A 20,568-nucleotide genomic window follows, 5' to 3' on the forward strand; every position below is an offset into this window, starting at 1 on the left:
AAGTGGGATTTTTCCACCTTCTGTGGAAAAAAAACCCACAAACAATGCGTGGCATGGTGCAGAAGTTTGCATGGCAGACCACGAGGAAGGGTGTGCAGGGAGAGCACTGAGGCTCTGCAGCTGGAGTAGTTAGCTGAGTTGATGGCCATCACCCTTGCCAAGGGAGCACAGATATGGTTTCGACTTAGACAGAATCTGTTTCCTCTATGCACACCAGAAAGGATGCGGCAACCCAAATGGAGTGTTCACAAAAACACACAGCCATCCAGGTCTTAGGCTGCAAGGAGTGCCAGAGTCAGGCGCTGCTCCTAGAGGGTATCCTAGGGTGATGTTATGATGCTTGTATCCCCAACCAGGTGTTCTGTTTATACTGGATATTACATTCTGTGCCTTCAAGACTGGCTCTGAGAGTGAAGGCGGGGAGAAGAAGAAGCACAGAGTTTTGTTATCAGCCTGCTCTCAGTCCTCCACTGTGGTGTCTGGGCATGGATGAGGCAGAACACCGCGCTCCATCGTTTTTTAGTTAGTTTAGCTAGCTGAGGCAGAGAAGTTCCCTGGACTGTTTTTTCTTTCCCTTTTTTTGGAACCATTGGAACCTGCTCTGGACTGGGACCCAGGGAAACACTGAGAGCTTGCACTTTGTAGCCAACCAGGGCCTACTCTGGGCAACAGCCTTTCCCAGCACCGGAGGGACTGATAACAGAGCCACCACCCACCGGAGAGACTTTCTGAATTTGTCATCTCTTTAGAGCAATGAATGAGTTTTGTCATCTGGTATTTTTCATTTTTTGTGTTGGGGAGTGCTTTGCCTGATAAATAAACAGGTTTTTTCCACTTCTCTCTGAGTAAATTCTTCCTGAACCGGTTGGGGGGAGGGGCCATGTGGGTTTGCTTTGTGGGGTGGCCCTTTTGGAGGTTTTCTCCCAAATTTGCCCTAAACCAGAACACAGGGCAACAGAGAAAACAGCTGTGTGAGGTGCAATCAGGTCAACAATCTGCTCAGCCCAGTGGCAGAGCTGAGAGAAGTAGAAAGGCTAAGAAGTATTAGGGACTCTGAGGAGATTGACCAGTGGAGTGGGACTCTACCATGCCTTAGACAGATGACCCGCCATCTACTTCACAAGTAGCAATAGATATCCTACCCTCTCCCCACCAGGAAGAAGGAGGGGACTGTGGAGATGGAGGGGTGTAGAAATGGGTTTCTACTCAGGATGGCAGGCAAATCCCCTCCTGAGCTACTTCACCTTCCCAGATGCCCTTATACAATAGTTATGACCCCTGGAATCTGAGGACCAGGGAAATGAGAATGTGGATGAAAGTCCATCCAGGCTGGAGGGGTTGCCTAGGGCAGGGCAGCCTACCTACTGCATCATGAGCTCCTCACTTAAAAAAAAAAAGAAGGGTTGTAGTAGTAAAGTAGTAGTCATTGATGACTCTTTTAAAAGGAACAAAGGGCCTGCTGACTGGACCCAACCCATAGGGAAGTATGCTGCCTTCCTGGGGCCTGGGTAAGGGACATCACCAAGATACTTCCCAGCATGGTACGTCCCACTATTACCTGTTACTGCTTTTTCAGGTGGGCAGTGACAAAGTACCAGCAAGAAGGCTGCAGACAACCAAGAGGGACCTCAGGACCTTGGGACAACTGGTTGAAGGATCTGGAGCACAAGTTGTGTTCTCTTCTGTCCTGCCAGTTCCCTGCAGGGAATGATGGGGCAATAAACAGGAAAATCATGCAGATGAACACCTGGCTTTGAGACTGGTGTTACCATTAGAATTTTGGGGGTTGGGTTTTGATCATAGGTCAGTTTACATGACACCGAGCCTGCTGGCAACAGATGGGGTCCATCCATCTCAAAGGGGGAAAAAAAAAGATTTTAGCTCAGGAGTTAGCAGAGCTCAGTGAGACAGCTTTAAACTACATTTGAAGGGGATGTGGACAAAACCAGGCTCAACAGAGATAAGCCTGGGGGTACCATGCAAATGTTTGAGGGACAGTGTGCTACCAAGGTCCTTCAGTCTGCCATATCAGTGGAGGTAGGGGATGGAGATCCATGCAAAAGTAAGGATGCAAGGGTTAATGATGTGTTAAAAATCCCAGAAGTACCTGAGAATGGTCACATGAATAAGAGCTTCTCCCCACAAAAAGGCAATAGGGTTATTAGCCCAACTAAAGTGCGTTTACACCAATGCACACAGCATGGGCAACAAACAGGGGGAACTGGAAACTATTGCACATCAGGAAAACTATGACAGTTGCCACCACAGAAACATGGTGGGATGATTTGCACGACTGGACTGATGCAAAGGATGGCTATAAACTCTTCAGAAGGGATAGGCAAGGAAGGAGAGGCAGTGGGCTAGCCCTGTATGTTAGGGAGTGTTTTGATTCTTTGGAGCTTGATAATGTGTTATGACCTTGTTCTTGTTAATAGATCCCTTGGGGCGGATTAGAGGGACACTGAATGACTGGTGTATATATATGAGTTTTCCACCTGAGCCTTATCGAGAGGGAGGACATTGACATGATAAAAAGCATTATCCCACCACACAGGATCTGCTTCTTATGGGCCTTTTCCCTTATCTGGCTTAAAACCCAGCTTGTTAACAACATTAGTCACAGGTTATCCAGTACACAATTGTAGGGCTCAACAAGTTTATCTAAACAAAGGTCAGTTTGTAGTGGTCATCCTCTGGTGGTAAATGTGCACCCCCTCTGCACCTGGGCTGTTTTTCGCAGAGCAGAGGCTTTGCCACCACATACCCAAAAACTCTCCTCCTCACCTTCGGTTGGGGGGTACAAACCTGCTCTCAGCAAAGCACTCTGCTGCTTTTGCAAATGGCCGATTGAGTAATTAGCCGTTATCATTTCAGTCTCTCACATGATGGTATTATAGAATTGAGTGTTTATCAGTAAGTGTACTGGGGTTTTATGGCCAGGTTTTGGTAGCTCCTGGCAGAGACTTGCAGTCCCATGGAGGGAGGAGCCCATGCCGGTGCAGGTTTCCTGGTAGGACTTGTGACCCTGTGGGGGATCCACACTGAAGAAGCTGTGCCTGAATGACTGCATTCCATGGGAAGAGTGACCCACATTGCAGCAATTTGGGGAGGACTGTTGCTCGTGGGATGGACTCACGCGGGAGAAGTTCATAGAGAACTGTTTCCTGTGGGAGAGACCCCACATTGGAACAAGAGAAGGACTCCTCTCCCTGAGCAGCAGCAGAAACAACTTGTGATGAACTGAGTATAATCCTCATTCCCTGTCTCCCTGTGCTGCTTGGGGGGAGGAGGTAGAGCTTGGGAAGCAGGGAGGGATGTGGGGAAGGTGTTTTTAAGATCTTATTTTACTTCTCATTGTCCTACTCTGATTTTATGAGTAATAAATTAAATTAATACCTCAAATTTGAGTGTTCTGCCCATGACAGTATTTGGTGAGTGATCTCCCCCAGACATTCTCTCAACCCATGAATCCTTTTTTTATATTTTGTGTCTCCTGTCTGGTTACAGAGGGGAGTGATAGAGCAGCTTTGGTGGGTGTCTGGCATCCAGCCAGAGTCAATCCACTACAGTAAGAATCAGGGAGAAGGCTAAGAAGGCAGATGTCCTGGTGAGAGTGTTATAGATCACCCAAGTAGGATGAAGAGGCAGATGAAATATTCTGTAAGCAGCTGGGGGAAATCTTGTGATTGTTGGACCTTATTCTCATGGGAGACTTCAACCTACCAGATGTCTTCTGGAAATACAACAGAGCAGAGAGGAAACAGTCCAGGAGGTTTCTGGAGTGAATGGAAGAGAACTTCCTGACACAGCTGGTAAATGAGACAACCAGGGAAGGTGCCCTGCTGGACCTGCTGTTTGTAAATACAGAACGACTGCTCAGAGTGAAAATCAGAGGCCATCTTGGGCAAAGCAATCAAGAAATTATAGTTTTCAATTATGAAAGAAATAAGGAGAGATGTCAACATAACTGCCACCTTAGACTTCTGGAGGGCAGACTTTGGCCTATTTAGGAGACTGGTTGAGAGAGTTGCTTGGGAGGCAGTCCTTAAGGGCAAAATAGTCCAGGAAGGCTGGATGTGCTTTAAGAAGGAAATCTTAAAGGAGCAGGAGCAGGCTGTCCCCATGCTGAAAGATGAACCAGCACAGAAGACAACTAGCATGGCAGAACAGAGAGCTTTGTCTCTGGCCACTGCTGTAAAAGACAACAAAAAGTGTTTCTACAAATACATCAGCAACAAAAGCAGGGAGAAGAAGAATTTCCATCCTTTTTTGGATGAGGGGGGAAACATAATAAGAAAGGATGAGGAAAAGGCTGAGGTACTGAATGTCTTCTTTGCCTCAATCTTTAGTACGACCAGTTGTCCTCAGGGTACCCAGCCTCCTGAGCTGGAAGACAGAGATGGGGAGCAGAATAAAGCCCCCATAATCCAGGAGGGAATGGTCAGTGACCTGCAGTGCCACTTAGACCTCCACAAGTCAATGGGGGTAGATGAGATTCACTCAAGGGTACTGAGGGAGCTGGCTGAAGTGCTTACCAAGCCACTTTCAATCATTTACCAGCAGCCCTGGTCAACCAGGGAGGTTCTGGGTTGTAGCAGCCACAGGGCCTGCAAGGCCTCCCTGGCAGTCAGTTGCCTAAGATAAGAAATTCCTAGTCATGATGACTGGACCAAAAAAGCCCCTCTTCCACCTTTGGACCCTCGTTATCTCTCTGTAAGACGACAGGTCATATTCGCCTCGACCCTAACTATTGGACTGTTTCTCAAAACTCCTATACCCTATATATGTGGGATCTCAGCACATCATTCCTGATGTTCAGAGATGCCAGGAGAACCCTTGGGGGTCTCGAAAATCCTGGAATGTTGCCAAGAGTGTCTGGTGGCTTGATTTTGATCCATCCACAGAAATAACAAGAGTTTGAGGACAAGAGAATCACTTTAGAGTAAAAGGTGTAAAATAGACACATTTAGAAAGTGAAATATAGATTTTAAGGTTTTTAGGTACAGGGGGGTTATGGAGACAAGATGGAGGGATCAGGGCGTGTCTTGTCCTTCTTCTTCCTTCTTCTTGTCCTCCATCTCCTGTGGTGATGTTGGCATTTGGGGATTGGTTTATGGTGAAGGTGCACTTGCCAACATGGGTAAAAAGCATTGGGAAATAAAGGTAAATATTGTGTACGTAGATATTAGTATAAAAAGACATGACCGCCCCGTGGGTGGTCAGAGAGTGCCTGCGACTGCTTGCAGATCAGACCTCTGTTGAGCAGACAGAAAATTTTGTAGATAAGAAATAATAAACAACCTGAAGACCGAAAAGCTGAAGAGTCCAGACTCATCCTTTAAAACGCGTGCCACCCAAGAACCACACTACCCGTGTCGGGGCAGAGACAGACAGCCGAACCCGACATTTGGCGTCCCTGGGTGGGCACCCGGTGGGCACCCAGTGGGCAGCCGGTGGGCACCCGGCGGACGACCCAGTGAGCTACTCAGCAGCAACCGGCGATCCAGCAGCATCCGGCAGCATTCGCTGAGCCACGGTGAGCTCTGTTGTGCACCTCTTGCACAGGGGTAGCCTTGAAGCTCCGAGTGGGCAGCTCCCGAACTGGACTCATTCCCAGGAGAGCACTGATAACTCCTTGGGAAAACAGCCAGAAAGCAGCCAGCAGAATCTGCAGACGCGGCGGCCGCAGAGAACACCGCACTCCACCTCCACCGAAGAAAGTTCGTAGCAGGACAGCCCGGATCGGAATCGGAAAAGGCGCCTCCGAATCCATCTCCTGTGACCTGCAGGCCAGAGACCAGGAGACTTCGGAGGTGGAGCGGGACGGAGACAGTGACGTCAGTCCAGGGGAGGCAGGGGGCGTCCCCGAAGGCACGCATGCGCGGGAAGTGCCGGCGGAGCGAGGTCGGGGGCGGGTCCGATCCTCTGTGACGTCTGGGGCGAAAAGGAGGGGCCACGTTCGGGGTTCGACATCCCGGGGCTCCACCCCCTCTCCGAGCCCGATGCCTTTAGTTTCAAATCCTATGGTTCAAACCCCTTCCACTCAAAAGCATTCAAGTATTCAGCCCTCAATGCCAGCTCAGTTAACAGCCATGCAAACTCGGTCTCAAACACGGCTGCAAGTGCTGCAGTCTGCAGAGCAGGAGAGCACAGATCCCAGAGGCAAAGAAACGAGTATGCAGACGGAGGAGGAAACTCAAGTTGTGAGCAGCGACTCGGAAGAAAAACGAAAAGAATAAAAACTTTGGGGGTTTTTTCCTTTGTGGCTTTGAGTGGGAGCATGACAATGAAACTTTATAAGGGTGAAGTCGTGAGCTTCATGATGCTCATGCTTTTATCTGTTGCTTTAAGCAATAGAGCAAATCTACCTATCAGTCAGCCAAAACAAAATGTTTGGGAAGCGTTAGCCCAGGCAGCAAATTTAGAAAGTATCTGCCTGACACATTCGAAACCAGGGAAACCATTCACAGCATGCATGGTTGGGTTGCCAGTGGGCGAATGGCCGATTCCAGGGCATTCTCCAATGGAGATTTCGCAGGTCATCAAAGATCCTGTGAAGGAATGGTGTGCTTGGACACATCTTTTACCTGTGGCTTCTACCGAACCGCAGGAACTGGAAATTTTTGGGTCCACAACAATGGAGCTATGCATGAAATTCGAAATTTCGAATGTGTCAAGGGCAAACAAAAGTGTTGATGTCACACCAAATCACGAATATTATAGAAATGCATCAGCCTGGTGCAATCACACTGTGACGACAGCCAAAGGATCAATCCAGGTTCCAGTGCAATTGCCACGTGGGTTGTTTTTAATTTGTGGGGACAGAATTTGGCACGGCATTCCTGCAAATGCCAAGGGAGGTCCATGCAGCATTGGGAGAATTTCAATGTTGTCACCAGATTTGAAAGTGTTAAGAGAGCAAAAACACAAAGAAAAAAGGTCCTTGCAACATTACAGTGCAAACTGTGATGATGAAGTGTACACTTGGGACAAGGCAAGGAGAATTGCAGCAGCAATTTTCTCACCTCAGACAGCGTCGGGGGTGGCCTTGACTCAACTGGACCACATGGGTTGTTGGTTGAGCAAGCATGCTCAATCAGTCTCTCTCGCTTTGAGTGATATGTTAAAAGACGTAAGCAGTGTGAGAGAGGCAACTCTGCAAAATAGGGCAGCAATCGATTATCTATTGCTTGCTCATGGACATGGATGTGAAGAGTTTGAAGGAATGTGCTGCATGAATCTCTCAGATCATTCAAAATCAATTCATGAAAGTATTCAAAACATAAAAGACAGTATAAAGAAACTAGGCGAAGTCACTGGATCATGGATTGATGATTTGGCGGGATTTTTTGATCTTTCTCCCTTATGGAGAGGGTTTTTAAAAATGGGATTTTATATTTTAATAATTCTCTTAGTCCTCATGCTCATCGTCCCATGCATCTTTTTGTGTGTGAGACGTGTCATGAGTCAAGTTGCCAAAGAGGTCTTCTTGGTGCAAACAGAAGGGGGAGATGTGGGATCTCAGCACATCATTCCTGATGTTCAGAGATGCCAGGAGAACCCTTGGGGGTCTCGAAAATCCTGGAATGTTGCCAAGAGTGTCTGGTGGCTTGATTTTGATCCATCCACAGAAATAACAAGAGTTTGAGGACAAGAGAATCACTTTAGAGTAAAAGGTGTAAAATAGACACATTTAGAAAGTGAAATATAGATTTTAAGGTTTTTAGGTACAGGGGGGTTATGGAGACAAGATGGAGGGATCAGGGCGTGTCTTGTCCTTCTTCTTCCTTCTTCTTGTCCTCCATCTCCTGTGGTGATGTTGGCATTTGGGGATTGGTTTATGGTGAAGGTGCACTTGCCAACATGGGTAAAAAGCATTGGGAAATAAAGGTAAATATTGTGTACGTAGATATTAGTATAAAAAGACATGACCGCCCCGTGGGTGGTCAGAGAGTGCCTGCGACTGCTTGCAGATCAGACCTCTGTTGAGCAGACAGAAAATTTTGTAGATAAGAAATAATAAACAACCTGAAGACCGAAAAGCTGAAGAGTCCAGACTCATCCTTTAAAACGCGTGCCACCCAAGAACCACACTACCCGTGTCGGGGCAGAGACAGACAGCCGAACCCGACATATATAAACACCTACTTCTGCCCAGTTCTGCAGAAGAGCTGTCACTGTGACCCTTCACAGAAGCTGCCAATAAAGACACCTCAGTGGAACCTCATACGGCACTTCTCCTCTCTCTCCCTGCATCTGCTGAAGCACTTAGCAAGCAAAGAGCTGAAATCACTAAAGAGCTGAATTCACCAAAGAGCTGATCTCACTTAAGAGCTGAGCTGCTTGCTAAGATTGCCTGCAGCTGAGAGCCTGCCTGAGGGACCTGGACAGGTTGTGATTAGCAGGACTTCGCTATCTAGACACCTACGGCAGCTGGGGTTAGAGAGACCCCGAAAACCCCACCGTAATAAAACCGGGTGACTGGAAATTAGCAAATGTGACACCTATCTATAAGAAGGGTCAAAAGGGGGATCTGGGGAACAACAGGCCTGTCAGCCTGACCTCAGTGCTGGGGAAGGGCATGGAGCAGATCATCTTGGCTACTAACTACACATTACTCTCTTCCCTGTTCTCTGCAGCTGAAGTTTTCAGATGAGAATTTGTTCCTTTAGTATTTTCTCATTTCCAATAGTACTCTTCTTCAAATTTGAGACACGTCTTTTTTCCTCTACATAGAGGGCAACTTGCAACAACAAGAACTACTGGTATTAAAAATGCTTCAGGTATTGTCAGTACCCTTCTAGAAGCAGAATGTTCCAGCTGCAAAGAATACACTGAACATCTGGACAGATTTTCCAGAAACTAAACATCTGCCTCTCATGCTGTTGTTTTTTATAGGACCTAAGCATTTAAAAACTATTCTCTGATTTCTTTACAAGCATATCTATTTCTAGAAGGCCTTTAGAAGCAACACAAGCAGCTAGCATCACTAACAATGCATTGCTTTTTTCTTTTTGGAAAAATTAAAAATTATTGTAATTCAGCTTTGGACATGAGAGTTGCACCTCCTTAAGTAGTCAGACATAAGGTTGAATCTTGCCTGTCTTCTAAAACAAGTTAACTTTTCCTCCTATTATTGTCAAAGTTGAAAAGGCCCCTAGATCGTCTGTTTTAACACCTTGTGGATTCATATCCAAGAACTAAAACTCCTAGTTTCTATCACATGTAAGATCTGTCCATCTGATGAACTTAATTCGAGTTCCATGACCAATGCAAATACTGTCTGAGTTCTCCTACTAATCCAGTATAATTTTTAAGGAGGAAAAGATAACACTGGGATTTAATGCAATGTTGTTTCTGTGAGAAGTATTGCAGGGATGGGTTTTTCCTGTGTTTATAAAGTTATGGACTAACTCAGTACATGTCTCTCCTGCAGTGACATAAAAAAAGGTGAACAAGATTTGGTAGAAAAGAAACCTCTCCTTTCTATTACTTTAATTTCCCAGGACATCAGCAATTAAGTTAGAACTCCACTGACAAGTTGGTGAATTTTATTTCTTCCACTGGGAGCCTTAACACTTAATTCTGCTACAATGTAGATGGTCCAATCCCCTAATGAAGTATGCTAATCATAGCCCTCAGAAGAAGCAAGAACAATTCATCACACTGTTCAATTCTCTTAATACATTTTAGGAAAAATGTTATTCTAGCTTCTTTTGGAGAATAACAGAAGGAGATGATACTCAGCAGTAAACAACATTATCCATACAATCCCAAATCATTATTTTAAATGGTTATGCAAAACTATGCTTTAACTAAACTCTCAAGCATATTTGATTTTTTTTCAGCATTTTATTTTACTAACATTTCTGGGGAAAAGGTTACCAACTCAAACAAAAAAGAAAGCAACAGCTTGCATAAAATGTCCATATTGTCAGTCTACAGGTTTTCCAATTATTCCTGAACTATTCTGTATGCTGAAGGCTTCAGAGAAAGATGCAAAGTGCATTCCCCCTCTCTGTAATATGTATAATTAAATAGCATCATAAATAAGTATGCCTGGAAGAGTCCTCAAAATTAACATCTACTTTAAATGGTTTTCTTGACAGAAGGATAAGCTCATTATAGTTGTCACATTGTGTTTTCTATTTATTATATTTCTGTACTTTCCAATTATTTTTGAAAAAGTATGCAGCCTAAAATGCTTTCAAATTATGTAAGCATACTTATATTTTATCTTTCAAATCACTAATGGGATTTCAATGAAAACTAATCCAAGGACATGTCAAGTGTGGATTATCAGAACTCCCTAGTAGACCATGCAAGAAGTTCAGCTGTAGATTAGTCTTCTAGGCAGAAGAAACTAATCTTTCTAATGAAAACTACCTCTCTGTGTACCCATAATTTGCTTGTTTTTATATTACAGCTTCCATAAATGTTAAAGTAAACAATGTTTCTGATATGAATAAGGGTAGCTGACCAAAGAAACAAAGCAAATATATTCCTTTTTAGATCAACCCAAGAGATACATTGCTATTTATTTTATATATAGTACAAGATAAAAAAAAAAGTTTTCCTTCCTGATAATATTGTGAAAAATTGACTCACAGCATCTTCCTATTTATTCAGCACCTACCATCCACCAAAACCAGTCAATACAGGTAGATATTTTACTGGCCTTTCCTAAATCTCCTAGTATCTTGAAAGTAAAAGCTTTATTGCTGCAACCATAGAATCACTTGGGTTATAAAAGACCTTTAGGATCATTGAGTCCAAGTGCAAACATAACACTGCCAAGGCAACCACTAAACTACATCCCTAAGTACCACATCTACATGTCTTTTCAATGCCTCCAGGGGTAGTGCCTCAACCACTTCCCTGGGCAGCCTGTTCCAATCCTTTATAACCCTTTCTGTGAAGAAATTTTTTTCTAATATCCAATCTAAACCTCTCCTGGCAAAACTTGACGCCATTTACTTCTGTCATATCACTTCTTACCTCGGAAAAGAGACTGACACCCACCTTGCTACAACCTCCTTTCAGGTCCTTTAAGATCCCCTCAGCCCCCTGTTCTTTCAGAATAAACAACCTTCATTCCCTCAGCCACTTCATAAGACGTGTGCCCTAGACACTTCACCAGCCTCGTTGCCCTTCTTTGGACATATCCTAGTATCTCAATGTCTTTCTTGTACTTAGGGGCCCAAAACTGCACATAGTATTGGAGGTGAAGTATCACCAGTGCTGAGTAGAAAGGGACAATTACTTCCCTAGTCCTGCAGGCCACACTATTTCTGATACAAGCCAGGAGGTTGTTAGCCTTCTTGCCCACCTGGGCACACACTGGCTTATATTCAGCCAGCTGTCAACCAACACTCTCACATCCTTTTCTGCCAGGAAGCTTTCCAGACACTCTTCCTCCAGCCTGTAGAGTTGCATGGGGTTGTTGTGACCCAAGTGCAGGACCTGGCACTTTACCTTATTGAACCTCATACAAATGGCCTTGCCCATTGATTCAGTCTGTCCAGATTACTCCTGTAGAGCTTTCCTACCCTCAAGTACATCAACACTCCCGTCCAACTTGCTGTCACCTGCAAACTTACTGAGGATGCACTTGATCCCATCATCTAGCTCATCGATAGACAAATTAAATAAAATCCGTCTCAATACTGAGCCCTGGGGAACCCCACTTGCAACCAGAAGCCAACTGGATTTAATGCCATTCACCATCATTCTCTGGGCCTGGATATTCAGATGCTTTTCTACCCAGTGAAGAGGACACCTGTCCAAGCCGTGAACAGTTTCTCCAGAACAATGCTGTGGGAAATGGTGTCAAAGGCTTTATTGAAGTTCAGGTAGACAACATCTATTGCTATGCCCTCACATTAGAGATAGAAATGAGACATACACTCTTGTTCAAGCAGTGAGAGAGAAGCTCCAGTTTATTTCCACATCCCAAATTTATAGTGTTTTACAAAATTTCATGCTCAATTCCAATTGGTCGGTAACTATTTGTTACCCCATTTGATTGGTCAGTTCACCAGAGGTGCCTACCTGCCGACTACAGTCTTTGTTTGCATTCTTCTCTTCAACAATTCAGGATAGTTTTCACAAGTGCAGTTAACAGTCACAGTCTCAGAATTCTTTCTCATGAGAATAACTAGCTTTTCACTGTTACAGGATTCCATTCTCATGAAAGCTGACAGTTTTATCATGGGAACTTATCAGGCTAGCTGCCAGCTGTACTTAGCCAAAGTAGCAGGCCTAAGCCATGATTTTACAAAGCCTTTCTTTTATAAGGTTTTTACCTATATGTAACAAACATCCACAGCCTTTCCCTTGTCCACTAAGTGGGTAACCTTGTCATAGAAGGATATAAGGTCAGTCAAGTAGGACCTGCCTTTCATAAACCCAAACTGACAGAACCTGATCAACTGGTGGCCTGTACACATCACATAATGGCACTCAAGATCATCTGTTCCATAACATTCCCAAGCACCAAGGTCAGGCTGACATGCCTATAGATCCTTGGATCCTCCTTCTAGCCCTTCTTCAACATAGGCATCATGTTTGTTAACCTTCAGCCAACTGTGACCTCCCTGGTTAGCCAGGACTCTTGATAAATGTTTGAAAGTGGTTTGGTGAGCACTTTGGCCAGCTCCCTCAGTACCCTTGCACCCATCCTGTCCCATAGACTAGTGCACATCTAAGTAGTGTAGCAGGTCTCTAACCATTTCCCCTTGGATTATGGGGGCCCTACTCTGCTCCCTGTCTCTGTCTTCCAGGTCAATGGGCTGGGTAGCCTGAGAACAGTTGGTCTTATTCAAGATAAAGGAAAAAGCAGCATTAAGTACTTCAACCTTTTCCTCATCTTTTGTCACTGTTTCCCTTCACATCCAATAAAGGATGAAGATTTTCCTTAGCCCTCCTTTTGTTGCTAGTGTATTTATAGAAACAGATTTGATTGTCTTTTATAGCAGTATTCAGATTAAGCTCTAGTTGGGCTTAGGCCCTTCTAATTTTCTCCCTGCACAACCTCCCAACATCCATTAGTCCTCCTGAATTGACTGCCCCTGTTCCCAGAGGTGATAAACTCTTTTTTTCTTTCTGACTTCCAGATAAAGCTCTCTGTTTAGCTTGGCTGGTCATCTTCCGTACAAGCTCATCTTTCAGCACATGGGGATGGCCTGCTTCTGCCCCTTTAAGATTTCTTTCTTCTAGCACATCCAGCCTTTTTGGACTCCTTTGCTCTTCAGGACTGCCTCCCAAAGGACTTTCTCAAACAGTCTCCTAAACTGGCCATTGAATTCTGGGATAGCAGTACTGCAGACAACTCCTTACATCTCTGAGAATTGAAAACTATCATATCATAAGACTGCCTCCAACCATCACATCACCCACAAGTCTTTCTTTGTTCACAAACAACAGATCGAGAACCTTCTGTAAGGACTTAAAGAGCACAGTTGCCTGCCTCAAACACTGTCAAGGCCACAGAAGGAACTTGCCATAAGATAAGCCACCACAGCAGGAACCTGAGATAAGCACAGAAGGGAGGAATTTTCAACAGGAAGGCACTAATTCCAAGCCTGGTAGAGGCGAGATCTGGTTAGCATATCCTGGTTAACGCATCTCGACAAAAATTCCCAATGTGGCAAATTGCTGTGGGAAAGGAAGCAACTGTTCATACACATTATCACCCCAAGTTATGGGAATGGCACTTGTGACTACCCTGTGGATACTCGGAACTTGGACTGTATAAAGGTGAAACCCCCAGAACAACAACTCTGGGACCCCCACCACCAAGGAGCCCAGGGTGAAGAAGGACCAATGGGACACGGCTGGATTAATGGTAGTGACTGTCTTCTGGTTGACCCCTCTCTCTCTCTCTCCTTCCCCCCCATTTCTATTTCTTTCTATCTTTCTACCTCCCATTTACTGTTAAATTAAATCTGTACTATTGACTTCAGCATATGATCTTGTTTGCACCTTAGTTCAGGCAGAGGCATCTCTCACTAATTGGATCCCAATACCTTCCCTAGTTGGCTCAGTCATGAACTGTGTCAGGAATTTATCTTTAACACACTCCCAAAACCTCCTAGACCATTTCCTGTCTGCTCTGTTGTATTTCCAGCAGACATCTGGTAGGTTGAAGTCCCCCATGAGAACAAGGGCCAGTGAGCACAAGACTTCTTCAAGCTACTCATAGAATATTTTGTCTGTCTCTTCCCTCTGGATGGGTGCTCTATAACTGACTCCCACCAGGATATCTGTCTTGTTGGCCTTGTCCCTGATTCTTACTCATAAACACTCAACCCTTTTATCACTGTTATCAGGCTCTAGATAATCAAAACACTCCCTAATATACAGGGCTACCCCTGTTCCCTCTCCTTCCTTACCCATCCCTTCTGAAGAGTTTTTAGCCATCCATTGCAGTACTCCAGTTGTGGGAGTCATCCCACCATGTTTATTGTCATAGTTTTCCTGACACACAATGGCTTCTAGCTTCTTCTGTTTTTTGGCCATGCTGTGTGCATTGGTGCAGATGCACTTCAGTTGGGCTATTGATCCCACCCTTTTTAGGGGGAGATGTCCTAATTCCTATGTGACCATTCTCGGGTGCCTCTGTGGTTTCTACCACATCAATAACCCTAGTGTCTTTGCTGATGCATAGGTCGCCATCCCCTACCTCCACTGAGATGGCTAGGGCATTGCACTCATTAGGGCCAGGGCATTTAAAATGTGCTCTAGTGTACTCAGCACATAGTGGAGTAGTCCAAAGGAACTTGCTGACACACTGTCCCTTAAATATTGAAGTGTAGCCACCAGGCTTTTCTCAAGGGAGCCTGGTTTCGTACCTTTCCCCCATCAAATCTAGTTTAAAGCTCTTTTAATGAGCCCTGCTAATTGCTGCACAAAGATCCTATTCCCCATTTGAGACAGGTTGTCATGGTTTTAAGGCCAGCTGGAGCTAAAAAACCATGAAGCCACTTGCTCAATGCCCCTCTCTTTCCCCCCATCCCCCAGTCCCCCCACCCTGTGGAATGGGGAGGAAAATCTAAGTAAAACTTGTTGTTGAGATACGAACAGTTTAATAATTGGAAATAAGGAAAAATGCAATAATAATGGTAAATAATAATGATAATAAAAAGGGGAAAAACAAGTGATATATCATGCAATTGCTCACCACCTGCTGACCAATGCCAGACCCCTCCTTCCCAAACCCAGATTGGCTCCTCTTCCAGCTACCTTCCCCCAGTTTATATACTGGGCATGATGTTCTATCATGTGGAATATCCCTTTGGTCAGTTTGAATCACTTGTCCCAGCTATGCTCCCTCAACATTTTTTTGCAAACCTCCTCACTGGCAGAGCACAAGACAAGGAAAAAGTCCTTGGCTTAGGAGAAACATGACTTAGCAAAACCACAAAACATCATTGTATCAACATCACTCTCATTATGGATCCAAAACACAGCACTGTAACAGCTACTGAGAGGAAAATAACTCTAGCTGAAACAAGGACACAGGTGTATGTTGTCTGTTGCCAAAAGTCCTGGCATGGTGTAGACCAACCCATGATTAAAGAACCCAAAATGCTGCCAGTGACACCAGGCTCAGTGCTTGGTTGTCATAGTTTAAGAATGGTACTCCCCAATTCAGTGCCCCTGCCGAAACTCTCCAAACCACATGGTGCTCTCTCTTGCTCCCCTGCTTTCCCCTCCCCCTCCCAAAATGTAGATGTACTAGAAATGTAGGTGCACTAGAAATGTAGATGTACAAAAAAAACCCAGGCTAATTTCTTCCCCTCCCCAAGCAAACAAACTAATCAGAGCCAGCTAATTTTTCCATTTGTGGATTTGCTAAAAACAAAACAAAAGCAAAAAAGGGATGAGTAACTTCACTTTCATCAAAAGAATGGTGTGCTTTTGTAATATTTTATTTATTTTTCATCCTTTGTTTTTTGTATAAAATGTAGAAAAAATATATTAGGAACATAACCATTGATGATATAACATTCACACCAGTATTGTGGTGTAGAAATTAGATGGTGTCTGTCCAGAGCTTTTCAAATTGCTTAATCTTTCTTTGATGAATAGTTAGAAGTGCCTGCAAAAAGGATGATCGTCTTGGCTGGTCTAGTTCAATAGTTCACAAATTATGGCTTCTCCCACTGTACTGGGCTTTGAATAATCTGGAAATACTATTGGAACATCTGGTTAGTCTTCTTCATTCCATTTAATTGAATGCTTCTCTATATCTCCCTACAATTCTTAAGAGAAAGAAAGGGAAAAAACCCAAATACTAAGAAAGTCCTATAACCCACTACTGAAGAAACCATACCAGCTATTCCAGACTTAAAACACTGAACCTGAAGACATGCAGGCTAATTATAAAATAAATAACATTGACAACACTACATGTTCACTAAACCAGACAAACTATCAATACATCAACTGATGCTTACAATCAGCTATAGGCAAAAGATTCTGCCAAAATTAATAAAAAACCTGTTTATCAACACAGAGGCAAAAATTAAAAGCATGAACACAAAACTGAAGTGATGAAAACAGTACAGAAAAATGAAGGTAATAGAGATGGCAGTGGGAAACTACACGTACATACCTACAGCAGCAGCTCTCAGACCACAGAAAGCAACACAAAACTTTCCCAGGCCTTTCTGGGAAAGGCTAGGAGAAGATCAGAGAAAACCATGATAAATAATTCTTAGCTTGCTGCACCTGTTACTGTGAACATGTGGAATGTGTTATGGAGATTTGTTTACAAAAGGGTAGATTCTTAATTAACTAATGGTGATGGTATTTTAATTAGAGGACCAATTAGGTCCAGCTGTATAATAACTGTCTATAAAACAATGGGTTTCTTAATAATAATATAATAATAAAGAGATTAATCAGCTTTCTGAGAATCAGAGTCAATACTAATTATTACCCAGCTGGGGGTCCACTACAGCAACACACACCATATTCGGAAAGGGATGAGGGGGAGGGAACAAAAGAGATAATTTTCATTAGAGGTTTTAAATTTAGTCTCATGCTAAATTAGCTTTCTGAAATTCCCTCCAGGTTTCAGGGGGAAAAAGGCTACATGGTTGCAATTTTTAAAATTGTCCTAGGGTGACATTATGATGCTTGTATCCCCAGTTGTCTGTTCTGTTTATGCTGGATATTATGTTCTGTGCCTTCAAGACTGGCTCTGAAGAGCGAAGTTTTGTTTTGGTTTGTTATCAGCCTGGTCACTCCCCTACAGTTGTCAGGACAAAGAGACGGGGCAATACATAGTGCTGCTTTTGCTTTTAGTTTTTTTGTGCTTGCTTTCACTTTGCTCTTGCTCCTGCTTTGCTCTTGCTTTTGCTTCTGCTTGTTAGTTAGTTTAGCTAGGCAGTCTGAATTTTCCCTGGACTGTTTTTCTTTCCCTTTTCTTGGAACCACTCAAACCTGCTCCGGATTGGGACCTAGGAAACACCGAGTGTTTGCACCTTATGGCTTGCAGCAGCTATCCCCAGCACCGGAGGGACTGATAACAGAGCGACCACCCCCAGGAGAGACTTTCTGAATTTGTCATCTTTTTCAGAGTGGTGAAAGAGTGGTGTCATCCAGAATTGTTCATTTTGTGTGCTGGGGGGTGCTGTGCCTGTTAAATAAACAGGTTCTTTCCACTTCTCTCTGAGGAATGCTTCCCGAACCGGTTGGGGGGAGGAGCCATGTGGGTTTGCTTTCTAGAGGGGCCCCCTTTGGAGGTTCTCTACCAAATTTGCCCTAAACCAGGACAAAATTTGGTGCTCAACGCGTGGCTCGAGAGAGTGGAAAAAACCCTGTTTTGAGTGAATTTTGGTTGCCATTACTCTGTGTTCGTATAGAGCAGTTAATAGCCATGCTTTTTGAATTCATAATGTCTCTTGGGGTGAAGGCTTGCATGCATTTCTAGTCTCTAAGTTTTTTTGAGATCTTATTACCTCTACGGTCCCTAGGTTTATTTTCTTATCCAGAAATACCTCTAGTATTGTCCCTAATACATAGTTTTTACAGCAGAGGGGCAGTGACCAGAATAGCTATCCTGCTGGGCTTGGTGGTAATGGTTTGTGAAAAGTTTATAAACATGCTGAGGTCTGCTCCAGGTATGAATGGTTCGTGGCTATGGTTATGCATCCAGTTTGTTAGAGGAGGAGCAGCCGGGAATGAGGCTTTTCAGCCTTTGCTTTCCTTCTTCTCCTCTGAATCTGTTACACCACTATTGGAGAATGTTCAGTTTTCCCTGAATGTTAGAGACCATCTTTCTGGTATTTAATCTGGTAACCTTCCTCTATACAGTCTGCTGCTTCTCTAGAATGATGGCTGTGATTTCTAGAGGGGCTGATGAGACCCCTGACCCAGGAGTAGACCCAGGAGTGGGAAATCCTTAGTGGTGTGGGAAATGGGAGGATATGGGCCAAATCCTGAAGGAATTTTCTGACCCTATAGTCTGGGACTTTCCACATGAACAAATTCAGAACCCAGCTGAGGTGGGGAAATACCTGAAGGGGTCGACTCTTAGCAGAGGTTAATCCAAGGTTTATTCTAGGAGCTCCAAGCAGCCTCTACCACCTTAGGGGGCCTCCTGCTGAGAGCCCCGGGAGAGGTGCCAAGGTTACATTTAAAGGGAGGTGTAAACCTAGAGTAGATAACATTTTACTAACCAGTAAGTGACCCTAAGGGATGGATACTGGGGGATAGACATTTAGGACAGTGTATGGGGTAACACTTGGGGGGTTTTCCCTAGTCTCTGGCTAATCACTTGACGTCCTGGACTGAAACTTCTAGATGGAGGGGATGGGATGCTGAGTGATTGACAGAGAGCCAGGGTGGGGATTTGGGGATGATCTCAGCAAAGGAAAGGGATTACACAGGTAAAGGGAGGGGGTACAATCTGGGGTAAACCATTTGGGAAAAATACTGGAATACAAAAACAAAACTATTACAAAGTATTACAAAGTATAAAAAAAGAGAGGGACTTTTATATGGGCAGATAGTGACAGGACAAGCGGCAATGATTTTAAACTAAAAGACAGCAAGTTTAGATTAGATATTTAGAAGAAATTCTTTACTCAGAGGGTGGTGAGGCACTGGCACAGGTTGCCCAGAGAGGTTGTGGATGCCCCATTCCTGAAGGTGTTCAAGGCCAGGTTGGATGGGGCTCTGAGCAACCTGGTCTAGTGGAAGTTGTCCCTGTCCATGGCAGTGAGGTTGTAACTAGATGGTTTTTAAGGTCTCTTCCAACTGAAACCATTCTAGGATTCTGAGATACCCCAGAGAGAACTGTTGGACAGTGGAACTCATTTTTGAAATAGCCTCATAAACTCCTGGGCTAAGGAACAGGGCACTGAGTGCTTGTATCACATGCCCTATCATCTACAAGCCTCCAAAAAGACTGAGAAATATAATGGATCGTTAAACACTATACTGAGAGCATTGGGCACTGGGTTCTAAATTTAGCAGAATTTGAGGAAGAAGGGAATTAGCTGGGGAAGGCAATGTGGACTTCTTCCTTGGAAAAAAGGCAAACCCATTCATTGATCTGGGTGTAATTGGTGGGTAATGCAGAAGCATGGGAAGATCCAGTGTGTGCCTCAAGGAGATTTAACCTTGGGGGATAATAATCTGTGATGCAAGTTGTATGTTGTAGGAAGTAATATATCAGGGACTACTTCAACCAACCAAGAGTGAGCTTCACAAGGAACTGGGTGAGTGCAATGATGACTCAAACCAAGCTGGTGTTTGCACCCACCAATCAAACATGCTGCTTTTCCTGTCCTAAGAGACCACCTTGACAGATGAGGCCCAAGTCATAGTCAGTTCTTATGAACATCTAGGGGAATGATAGAAGCTCGTGAATAGGGAAAATGATATCTACCTATCTCTTAAGAAACAGTAGTTAATGGGAATGTATAAATTTGTGTGTTGGGTAGAAAGATGGATTAAGCATATAGCATAAATTGAAAATATCATTAAGAGGGGATTTCCAGAATGAGAATTACTTCCAGAATGAGAAGAACTTGCTTGAGCAGGGAGGTTGGGGCAGATGACCTGTGAGAGTCTGTCCAAGTTTTCCCTCATCTGCCTCACGATCGTCATTGGGGAACCACTGAAGAGAAGACCCCCCTGTCTAAAATCTCTGGCTCTGAAGGAGAAAGTTACACATGCCAAAGGCCCTGAGACCCAAGAGCACAGTGCTAAGTTATTGCTTTCACAGGTGTTGTTTGCTGTATGCTACACTGAGCCCAATGAGAAGGGGCACTGTGCCCTTTTTGCAACAATAGCCTTGGAAGCTGTCCCACCTCTCGGCCTGGCTGGACTTCTCCTGAGTTCAGGTGGTCTCCCACAGAAGACCCTCACCTGTTTTACAACCACCATGACAGACTGAGATGTAAGAAGCCTCTCCATCAAGGACTGAGACATGAAACCCCTAACCCGGGGGAGGTGTGTAGGGGGAGGCAAGCTGACCAAACCGAGATGTTTGCCTGCAGGTTGTGACCACTGGACCAAGAAAACAATGGCTCTCATTTACTGCTGAGAACA

The 20,568-nt window shown here is 44.3% G+C and overlaps 1 protein-coding gene across 6 annotated transcripts in view; it reads right to left on the minus strand.

The window, feature by feature from the left end:
* LOC118701494 (spindlin-Z-like) overlaps positions 1–20,568 on the minus strand; it is a 110,671-nt gene that overhangs the window by 43,422 nt on the left and 46,681 nt on the right. The window contains exon 2 of one of the 6 annotated variants that reach the window (XM_036406137.2): positions 1,559–1,698. The exons of the other annotated variants lie outside the window; for them this stretch is intronic. The gene's annotated coding sequence lies outside the window, so the exon portion shown is untranslated. The remainder of the gene's footprint in view (positions 1–1,558; positions 1,699–20,568) is intronic. 6 annotated transcript variants of the gene reach the window in all.

This window comes from Molothrus ater, chromosome W, assembly GCF_012460135.2.
Source record: "Molothrus ater isolate BHLD 08-10-18 breed brown headed cowbird chromosome W, BPBGC_Mater_1.1, whole genome shotgun sequence".
In the NCBI taxonomy this organism is placed as follows: domain Eukaryota; kingdom Metazoa; phylum Chordata; class Aves; order Passeriformes; family Icteridae; genus Molothrus; species Molothrus ater.